Here is an 11952-nt window from a genome sequence, read left to right as displayed (position 1 = left end):
TTTAGAGATAATACTGTTTTCTTAATTTTAATAAAGATTCTTGTTCAGTGTTAGAAGAAAGTCATGATTCATTATCTTTGTCACATGACACTTTTCAAAAAGTTGTTGAGGATTTTAAAACTTGTAATCACTTAAGCTTCTTTGCTTCTTCCGTCCCTAATAATCACTTTGTCGCTGATTTGATGTCAAAGACCTAGTTTCACATTGTCATTGTTGCTGGTCTTTTTCTGCATGCTAAGGGTTGCCTTGAGTCTTATTTTCTTTTTCCTATCAACTTTTTATTATTTTTTTAAAATATATATACAGAAAAATCAGATGTAACCACAATACATAAACTTCTAATAAACATTAACATATCATAATATATTAACCATTAAATACCTAAACTTAGAAACATGTGATTATATATAAAATTTATAAATCAATTATTTGTATTACACAATTTACACACAAAATTTGTTTATAAAAATCCAACTAGTTAAAGTGAAATTATTAAAATAAAAAAGAATAGAAGCAAAGTTCAGAGAAGGGGAATAGAGACAGGAAGGGAATGAAATAGGTAGAGAGGAGGTGGAGCCAAAAGGCGGGCAGTCATGATTTATTTAATAGGATCATTCAAATACTTCTAAGAGTGCATCCCAAATCTGAGAAGTTTTCTTGAGTATTTCCTGCTATGGTATACAACTCTTTCTATGGTGGCCAAGCTTATGATGTCTACGCTCCAGTCTTCAACTCTTGGTCATTTTTGGGGTTTCCATTTTTGTAAGCAATTAGTTTAGCAATTATTAGTGCTCTGGTGAGCCAAAGTTTTTCAGATTCATCTGGCTTCCAATTAACATCCTTTAGACTTAAAATTACATGTTTAGCTTGTAAAAATTTTATTTGCTAGGACAAAATTAACTCTGCAATTTAAATTCTGCCCAAAACATACGGGTATAGGAGCATTCCCAAAGCATATGCATTATGTTGGTGATGTGATTGAGCCAGTGCTAACATTTGTCTGATTTTGTGGCATCTGTTTTGAACAATCAGAGAGGTGTCCAGTGCATTCTCCATATGATTTTCTGCTGGATTAATCTTCAATGGAGGTCCAAGGAACAGTTTGGAGCATTGGCTAAAATTTGTTTCCATTGTTTAGCAAAGAATAATTGACTTAGTTCATCCTCCAATTTCTATTGTAGGAAATCCAGGTTTAGTTGAAGTTTGCTGGCCAAGCATGCATAGTGTTGTCAACCTTTGCCATCTGGGTAATATTTAGAGAAATGAAAGCAGTTCAGGTGGGTCAAGGGCAGTATTCCCTCTAATTTTTCCCACTTATGTACAGAATGAATTTTGTTATGTGCACCAATATGAAGGTGATATGTGACAATGCATGTGGTAAAGACAGTCTATGCCAGGGGTCGGCAACCTATGGCACATGTGCCAAAGACGGCACTCAAGCCAATTTTTAATGGCACGCTGCTGTCTGCTGGGGACAGCAGCGTGCCATTAAAAATCCTGCCCAGCCCACTCTTCTCTGCCCCCTACCCACCGCTCTCTCCTTGCAGGGCAGGCAAGCTTCCCCCTCCCCCCACCTCTTCCCCCAGCGTGCAGGGTTCCTGCCCCTCCTTCTCTCCCTTCCTGCAGCGGATCAGCTGATGGCCCTTGCTACAGAGGGGGAGAGGGAAAAGCGGAGCCTCAGCGTGCTCTTTTCTCCGGGGACCTTGGGGAAGGGGGTGGAATTGGCATATCCCCTCCAGCCCCCTGTCATGAACTGCTCAGGGCAGGGGGCTGGGAGCACCCCCATGACCCCAGCCCCCACCCTCAGCCCTCTGCCCTGACCCCTGCACCTCCCCACACACCTAAGCCCTCTGCCCTGATCCCTGCACTTCCCTCACACAGCCCCAGGCCTCTGCCCTGACCCCTGAACCCTCCTCACACACACCCCAGCCCTCTGTCCTCACCCCAGCCCCATGCCCTGAGAGAGCTCTCCTGTCACCATTATAAAACCACCCCTGCAAGCAGCAGAAGTTATGTCAGCAGGAGAAGCTCTCCGGCCAACATAGGAGTGTGCACATGAACATTTATGCCAGTGTAACTTCTGTTGCTCAGGGGGTGGTTTAATTCACACCCCTGAGCGGCGTAAATTACGCCGGCATAAACAGTAGTGTAGATATAGCCCAATTGATGTGTGTTATCTGAACCAGGCTTTTTTAAAATAAATCCCACCTAACTGGCCTGATTGAGTGATATGGTTACTTTTGCACACCTCTTGGTTGATTTTTAAATCAGTATTGATTAAAGAGATGGATCTGTAGTGATTACACTTTTGCACATCCTTACCCAGTTTAATACAGTAATTAGGGCTTCCCTCATAATAGGAGGTACAGTATTTTTCTTTAAGGTATCTTCATCAATGTATATCAGGTTAGGGGCCAAAATTTCTTTGAAACTTTGATAGAATTCTATCTTAGGGTCTTGCCTGGACTCATTTCCTTCATAACTGATTATTTTTTGTGATTGCGAGGAAGAGGCCAGCCTGGCATGCTTCTCTTCTGAGATTTGTGGGAGGGTAAGAGTTTTAACAAAGGTTTCAGAGTAGCAGCCATATTAGCCTGTATTCGCAAAAAGAAAAGGAGTACTTGTGGCACCTTAGAAACTAACAAATTTATTTGAGCATAAGCTTTCGTGAGCTACAGCTTCATCGGATAATTTTAACAAAATTATTCACTTCTTCTGGGTCAGGTGATGAATTATAGTGTAAACAGCCTGGTAGAATTTCAAAAATCAATCACTGATCTCTTTTTGATTAGTAATCACCTGCCTTTGTTCAGATTGGAGTGATACTATTTGAAACCTTTGACTTCTCACTTTTTAATCAGTATGGGAAAAGTTTTCCCACTCTCTCCCAACTCCCAGTATGTTTGAGTCTAAAAAGAACAAATTCAGCTTGTGCTGAAATCACTCTGTTTACTCTATACTGATGATAAAAATGTTTTAAGGTGGTTGTTTTTTGGGGGGGTGGGGGGAAGACAGAGAAGAGGAGTAGTTTTTACATTCTAAATCCTTAACTTTAAGTTGTTCACTTAATTCCAGGAGCCGAGCATGGCTAGCCCTCTTCCTACCCACTGAGGTCAGAAACGATCCTACTCCTAAAAAAAGGGAGTAGTATATCCCCTAGGGGTGAACCGGGATATTCCTGTTGCATCATTTGTTTTGAAGAAAAAACAAATTTCTCCTGCGACATAGTTCTGAAAGTGTTTATCTTTCAGAAGAGGAGTTCAGACTCCATCTTTCACAAGTCCAATTTGTCTCAGGAAGGGAAAATCTAATATCTCGGGTGCGTTCTCAGATATCATGATAGACCTGATTTCATTATTAAGCACTGAATCCACCCAATTTGTAGAAATAAGGAAGAAATCTATTTGTGAGCAAGTGGAATGTGGGGAGAAAAAAAATTCATTTTAGGGTTCTGCATTCACCCTATACCATTTAACCCCAGTTTTCCATATAATCTTTTATCATATTTCTAGCATGTGATTGTGTAGATTGTGGCTGGCCTGGTTTGTCTAAAAAAAGGGTCCAACACCTCATTAAAGTATCCTGCTATGCTGATATTAATCTGGGATATTAATCTGGAAAAAAATTTTTTTTTTAAATTGGATCATCTTTATAGGGTCCTGTCATGGGGTTCACTCACCACTGGAGCACTACCTCCTGCTGCTATGAGGATTTGCTCCTTCCAGGTCCAACTCCCTCTTTTGTCACTCATTCATGTACGCGGCTGCCTCTCTCTCTACAACTCAAGGTGCTCTCTTTGTTACTTGGCCGCTATAGTCCTCCCTTTCCAGGGTATCAAAGTCCCATTGGATGACTGTCCCAGGCAGCTTTCTGCTCCATTGCCTAGTGGCTGGTATGGAGCCCAAGCCCCTTCCTCGACTCCAGATTCCACTTCAGGAACCCTATCGTTGTCGGTAGCTACCGGTGTGGTGCTCCGCTCTTGTTCGATGATGATAACAGTTGGCTGCATGCGTGTTCCCTCTGTGTGCTGCCCCAGCTCTGCGCAGATAGCTAACACAGCAGACCCCGAGAGAACCCCCCAAAACCACAGACTCTAGTAAGGTACAAAGGAACCCAAGCCAGGTTTATTGCTAAACGAAGCACAGTAATAGTTCCCTATAGACTCTACAGGGCATGCTATGAATTTGTGCTCCCTGGCAATGGACACAGCTCAGTCAGTGGGGGGACATTCCACTGCCCCCTAGGCTAGCCAAAGATATGCGCTCTGAGACCTACTTTTATACCGTTGCAGGACCAATTACCCATCATAGTTCAAACGAATCTATCCATCATGTTGTTCTTTTGACCCTGTCTTTAAGATGCACCTGCCTGTTCCTTGTTATGTCTATGGAGTGTCTTGCCACCGTCTTGGCAAGAGTTCCTCATTAGCCTTTATGCATCTGTGTGCATGTGCCTCTAACAACCTTTTCTTGCCAACTTCTGTGAGTGGGACCTGCCTCTGGCTCACAGCCCAGCTTTGCCTATCGCTGCCTAGAGGTACTTTGGGTCAGCCTTCAGACTAGGCCTCTGATACAAGAATTTATGTTTCAGGGCCTCCACTTACTACACCTATATCTAGCAACTGTGGTCTGCTTTCTCTCAGACCCTGTTGTTCTTTCCTTAGACTCCTTCCTTCGGCTTCCGGCTCCACCCTCTCTAGGTTAACCATCTTAAACTCCCTCTTTCCAAGGAGTGACTACAGACTACCTAAACTCTGTAGGCCCCCAACACACCTCCCTTTACTAATGAAGTGACTGCAGATTACATCCCCTGAAGCCTCTTTGTGCTGCTAACTTCCTGGCTTTATACCAGCCCCATCTGTTCCTTCTCAGCTGGGCTCCAGCTGCAATCAGCCTCTCAAGCTCTGGCTCTCCCCCAGGTGTAGACTTTCAGGTTAATTAAACCTACTTTAACCTGCTCTGCCTTGTGTAGGAGTGAGCACCCCATCACCTGTTTATACTTATTAATTAGGCTTTGTATATATAGAGTCAGAGATACCAACTTTCACTAGCAAAAAAACCAAAACCAAAACAAAAAGAAATAAAAAAACCACAACAACCACCACCTATCTTCTGCCTCATTCATTTACAGCTAGAATTTGTAAATTGAGTCTTTTGTGAAACAATAGCACGACACCTTTGGCTGCAGAGGAGAAATTGTTAAAAATCCCTACTCCATCCACCCCGCTCTTAAATTTCTCTGCCTCCATTAGGTGAGGTTTCCTGTAGGAAGTTAATATCTGCTTTCAGTATTTTTAGATGAGCGATAATTCTTTTTCTCTTTATTGGGTGATGTTCCAGGAAACACAATTTGTAATATTAGCCATAAAGAGTGCTTAGATCAAATATATCTTTTTGTCAGGCACCTGGACGGTGTCATTGCTTGGGCCATTATTAACTCCAGGTCTAGGAAAGGTATATCTGGGTTCCCTTCATTACCCTAGGGACATGGTGGGGAGGGGAAAGGATATGGGATAAGGCAGACCAGGAAAAGAAAAAAGATAAATATGATGTGGGGAACAGACAGAGAAAAAGGAAAAAAGTGATAAAAATTGATCAAGAATCACATTAAAAATATGTAATTCTTATCTCAACTGAAATAGGACCTAAATCCAGCAGGTTTACAGTGGGGTGGCCCCATTACTCCCCTCACCTCTGCACTTGAGGTATAACAGGATTTCCTTTAACTTTATGAAGAAAAAATAGTCTCACATGATTTCTGCACTGCTCACAACAGGAACAAAGAGGGAAGAAAGCTACCGTCTAAACTTAAGAACAAGTCTATAGTGGATTGTGACATAATCTGATTAAAATATGACTATATAGATCATTGTTGAAATCACTATTATAAATTTGCAACATATCTTGTACAAAATATGGCATGTAAGATGTCTATGAAAAGGTTATGGTTTGCTGGTTATGATTATGCTATCGTACGCATGTATCATTTTTGTATTTGAAGTTATGAGTATTGGCTCTGTACCTGTATTTCAAATGTTTGCTCCTGGGGTAACTAACAAAGTAGTTAGCCAGCACATCTTGAAGAGACTATTCAAATTGAGCGGCCCATCAAAAGGACACTTAACTCACAATGGACAATAGGAGACACTCATTTACCCTAAGTGGACTGCCCTGTAAATGTGCTATCTAGAGTATAGGTAATGGCTTCCTGCAATTTCTGAGCAAAATTGGGCACGGACATATCACTTGCCCATGTGACTCCAAATTACCATCTTTTACCTGTAATTTTCCACTAGCTGTGCTGAGGTTTTTGTTTAAAACAATGGATTTCCCTCCACATGGCAGACGATATAAAAGGTCCTGGCATCCCTTCCATTTTGCCTCTATCCTGCTCCAGCCTCTAGCCTATGACCTTATACTAATGGGAGCATTTTAATCAATGGATTGAGGACCTTCCAATGATTTGGAAGCAGCCAGAGACTTGACTTAAGCCAGACTTTTATTCCATCCCTGCTACAAGCCTGAACCAAGAACTTTGCAATTACTGTATGTATTTAATTCCTTTAATCAGTTTTAACTCTCACCTTTCTTCTTTTTAAAAATAAATCTTTAGATATTAGATACTAAAGGATTTGCATCAGCATGATTTTTGGGTAAGATCTGAATTATATATTGACCTGGATGTGTGGCTGGTCCTTTGGGATCAGGAGAACCTTTTACTTGATGAGACTGGTTGTAAAGAACCACTCACCCGTAAATCCAGTGTTTTTGGTGGTGACAGAACTGGAATACCCAAGGAAACTGCTTTTATGACTTTTTGTTAGCCAGTGTGGTGAAAAGAAGTTTACTTTTATGGCTGGTTTGGTATATCTTATGGAAGAATAACCACCAGTTTTGGGTTGTGTTTGCCCTGTTTCTCAGCAGTTTGTTCTGAATTTGGCATCCTCAGTTGTGATCCACTGAGGAATGGTTACATGGATATATAAGAAAGTTACACACATTGTTTAAATAACATTATTCCAATGAAACTGGATCATTTGCAGCTAAGGATTCATTAGCAGAATAGTTCTGCCTAAACTTTGTCCCCTAGAGCCATTATTCATGCTGGATAATAGTGTGCATGCCAGTGCCAAATACAGTAGTTACATCAGCCATGTCAATCAACACATTTATTTCAACTAATTCAACAAAAATAAAAACTAAAGAAAAGAACTTGAACTGATATTACTGAAAAAACAACTGACAGTCACATAACAGATTCTCAGTAATTTGGTGAATCATAACCAGCAATAATAATAATTCTTGGATAGGACTTTAGGAGATCAGATTTCTTTACAGTTGGGGAATTGAAAAGATTCATCATTAAACAGAAATCTTCATTACATTGTTTAGACCTGGCATCTCTTATAAGTGTACATGTAGGACAAATGGGTTGAATATTTCTGGCTTTTATAGTAAAAGAAATTAGATGAAGATGAAACAAAGTAAAATTATAGAGGGAGAAGAAAGAGGAGGAAGATTTTTAAAAAGGGAGAGGAGAGTTGGAAAAGGGTACCAGAAGGGAGAGTGCTTCACACAGAAAACAACAACAAAATCACACTTCTCTGTTGAGGCTTGCCAATCCATGGGTACAAGGAGTCCCCAAGCCCAGCTGAATGATTTGTTTGGACTGAGGATCTCAGAGGTGGATGTGCTCTCGGTGCACAGGATTCATGAAGGGGTTGGGGTAGGGTAGATGCAGGCAAAGCAGGTATGTCCATATTGTAACACTCCAATCTGCGAATAGCAGCAGCGGGAACCCATGGCTGCTTCTGGAGTCTGGGTGGAGGGTCAAAATTCAATCAGAGATGAGATCCTTCTCCCCACCCTTTTGATTTCCAGTTGGCTCCCTCCACTGGTGAAACCAGGGGAATTCAGAGAAACCAACGTGAAGGGAGGAGACACAATGGTGGATTTGCCCTGTATAGTTTATTGTGAGCTGAGAACTGAATCTCACACTGCAGTGACCGATCTGGTAAAGTTGCTTTAGTGCATCCTGCCTGTATTTTCTGTGGGGGTGTTTTGCTGTAGTGAGATCAGACACCTTCTCCTTCTGCTGTCATAAAACTAAGCATCTTGGCTACCTTTTTAATGCTGAAAGTAGCAGAGAAGAAAATGAAGTAGTCCAAACTCAATCCTTTGGCTAGAGCTCTTGATCTATTGAATTTAGCTCTGTTTTCCACCACATCTTTGGTATAATCCAGGAGAACCCACCAGCCTTCCATTAAGAGTTTTAATTTCACACATTTTTTAAAGAATGAGTTCCTTAACACAGTATTTTAAAAACCTTACAATCATGGCCCAGGACTTTGCATTTGGAGGGGGTTTTGGCGCAAGGGAGCAGCGGGCTCTCTCAATAACTACGTTCTGATTGGGGAGAGACAGAAGCGCTGGCAGTGTGGTGGATAAAAATTCCACAGGCCTCCCTTTTTCCAGCCTGTCTGGCAAACCCACAATTCTCAGGTTGTTTCTCCTTGATCTTCCCTCAAGATCATTAGCCTTCTCCTGCAGTGCTTTAATAATCCTTTCCTGTTGCTCTCAGGTTATATTTATAGTACTCACTGTGTCTTCTAGTGAGGAGACACTGTTCTCAGCTTCCTCTGGTCTTGATGCCAACCAAGCCTTGCAAATTAGCTTGATGTGTCCTGGTAATAGTTTTGATCACAGCTATATCTTCAGATATTTTTCTCAAGATTGTCTGCTCACCTGAGATTTGTTTCAGCCAGTCCATAATTTCATCTAGTCTCAGAGGGGCAGCCTCTCCCTGGTCAGCCTTTCTGGCTGTAAGGGGGCTGTCTGACAGCTTCTGCTTTTTTAGGGTTTTTTGGCAAGTCTGGAGATGGAGCAGCATCCTTAATGGTATTTTAAAAAAGAGTTGTGGAATAGTATCTGATGAATATCAGATGGAAAAAAGATTCAGTTGTTGACAGTTGTGGATTTCAGGAAGTGGGGAAGGAAGCTGTAAAGCTAGGCAGCCACCCTTCCCCCAGTAGCTCCTGGAAGTCTCAATCTTGTTTTTTTATATATACAAACACTATTTTTTGTGGGGTATTACTATTTTCTGTGGAAAAAACAAATAGCATCTTTGTCTTTCTACACATCTGGCATTCCCATATGAGCTCTAGCTTGTTCAGTGAAGGTCTGGCTTCATGGTCCTGTTCCAGACTCAAGCAGTCTTTTGGGAGTTTGTTTTCTCTTGTTGTGAGACAATGCCACAGGCTCAACTTTACTCTCTGTTCTCAATGTCTTCCTTACAGTGGCACATTCTGCCAAGGTAAAAAGTTAGATTTAATTTGGTCACTATCAAAAAGGCACTCAGGCCCAGATACTCAAAGGTTAGGTGCCTGATACCATGGTGGGAGGCACAGAACAAGAGCCTATGTAGAAAGACAGTATATTTTTAACATACTTGGAACAACTATGCTGTACTATAAGAATACCACTTTTTTTTACTTGAGCCAAAAAACATTATTTTATTGTAGCTTTGTCTGGATATATACACCACTACAAAACAAGTTAAAAGAAAGCCCTGACAGAATTTTCACTATAAGGTAATGAATGTGTGTGCAATAATTAAAGCAAAAGTTGCACTGCTTATTTAAAACACTGAAAAATAAAGTATAGGGATAATCCTGAACTAAAAAAGAGGATGGATAAGATGATCTTACCTCTCTTTTCCATCTGTCATTGTTATGAATCATTCATTAAAACACAGGTTTATAAATACTAGTTTCACAGATTGTTGTATTTTTAAAAAAAATGAATCAACACTGACTCTGGTTAATCCATTTTGAAGATTACAGGCCATATTCTCATCCCAGTCACCCTGAGACAACCACATTAGCTTCAGTTGATTTGCATTAGTGTAACAAGAGGAGAATTTGTCTCTAAGTTGTTAATTGTTGTCCATTATTTGCATAGTGGTTGGTATTTTATTTACTTGGCTCCACACTACTTGTTTTAAAGATAAGTATGGAGTAGTTCTAAAACTAAATACCTGTGTATTCTGCAGCTCTCTGAAGAGCAATCAGCAATAAAGCTGTGCAAATGTGAGTTTGAGCGGGACAAAGTACGTGCAACTAGGTGATGATATTTTTCAGGTATCACACAACACTTCCTGCCCGTTTCTTGAATCATGAGTTTACTATCACAGTGTTCATCCAAACTTATTGATGCCCAGTAGTAGAAATAAAGATTAACATAAGGTGTCTTGAAATTCAAATAAGATTTGTTTTCTCTTTATAGAATATATCAGTTACCCTGCCACCTCACCCACCTCTAGGAAAAAAAAGGGTCATAATATATTTGTTTTTATAGGCCCTTTCATCCAGGAAAAAAACCCCAGATATGTGGGTTCATGCCAATAGCTACTAAAATGCAGCCATCTACTGTCATGATAGGGTTGTGAGTGGCCAGACCTAGTAGTCAGAGCCAAAGTCCACAGTCTGGAGACAGGAGTCAAGAGTCGGCTGAGTCAGGATACCAGGAGGCCAGAGGCAGGAAACATACTGGAGGTCAAGAACCACAAGTTAGTTGCCAGGAGTCAAGTTGGGTTGCAATGCCAGATCATGCTGGTGGAGCAGGAGGGATTAGCAGGAAGCACAGGGCACACAGTCCAGACTAAGGTGGAGCCCAGTTGTTCAGACAGCTTCCTGTTCCTGCTGTTGTCTTAAGTAGGGCCAGTGGGCCAATCAGTGCCTCTGGGACTCTGCCAGTCAGACCTCTGGGGCAGTGCCTCATGCCAGGGCTGGGCTTCATGGGTCTGAGGTAAGTTATTGCCAGCAGGCTTCCACAAGCAGGGCTGGAGTATGGCTGTTCCTGTGACCCATGCAGGCCTGCGTTTGAGACCTGTGGGTCATGACACCTGCCAGGTTGAATGCAGGATGTGTTTATGAGGAAATATTAGGAAAGGTTGGTATAATTACCTGAGCTGTTAGCCAGGACACCAGGCTCTTGCAAAAAAAGTGCCATTGCATTCTTAATGACCACAAATCATAGAACCATAGGGTTAGAAGGGACCTCCAGGGTCATCTAGTCTAAACCCCTGCCAAGATGTAGGATTTGTTATGTCTAAACCATCCAAGACAGATGGCTGTCCAGCCTCCTTTTGAAAGCCTCCAGGGAAAGAGCTTCCATGATCTCCCTAGGCAGTCTGTTCCTTTGCCTTGCTGTTCTTACAGTTAGCAAGTTTTTCCTGAGATTTATTCTAAATCTGCTATTCTGCAGTTTGAACCCATTGCCTCTTGTCCTGCCTTCTGTGGCAAGAGAGAACAACTTTTCTCAATCTGTTTTAAGGCAGCCTTTCAAGTATTTGAGGACTGCTATCATGTCCCACCTCAGTCTTGTATTTTCCAAACTAAACATAACCAGTTCCTTCAGCCTTTGCTCATATAGCTTGCATTCCGTCCCTTCGATCATTTTTCTTGCTTGCCTCTGGATCCTTTCCAGATTCTACACATCCTTTCTATACATTGGTGACCAAAACTGGACACAGTACTCCAGCTGAGGCCTAACCAATGCCCACTAGAGTGGCACTATCTGCTCCCAGGACTTGCATGCTATGCCGCTGTCAATGCGACGTAAAATTGCATTTGCTTTTTTTGCAACAGCAAAACATCTGAAATAAAGTCACTTACCTTACAGTAAAAAGAAAAGGAGGACTTGTGGCACCTTAGAGACTAACCAATTTATTTGAGCATGAGCTTTCGCTCACGAAAGCTCATGCTCAAATAAATGGGTTAGTCTCTAAGGTGCCACAAGTCCTCCTTTTCTTTTCACGAATACAGACTAACACGGCTGCTACTCTGAAACTTACCTTACAGTAACTCTGAGATACGTTGTCCACTCGGATTCTAATGACTGTGCATAAGATCAGATTCTCTTTGCTTACCAATGCCTGTTGGGGCTGCACCAT

This window comes from Caretta caretta, chromosome 1, assembly GCF_965140235.1.
Source record: "Caretta caretta isolate rCarCar2 chromosome 1, rCarCar1.hap1, whole genome shotgun sequence".
NCBI lineage: Eukaryota > Metazoa > Chordata > Testudines > Cheloniidae > Caretta > Caretta caretta.
Note: the sequence above shows the minus strand (reverse complement) of the source record.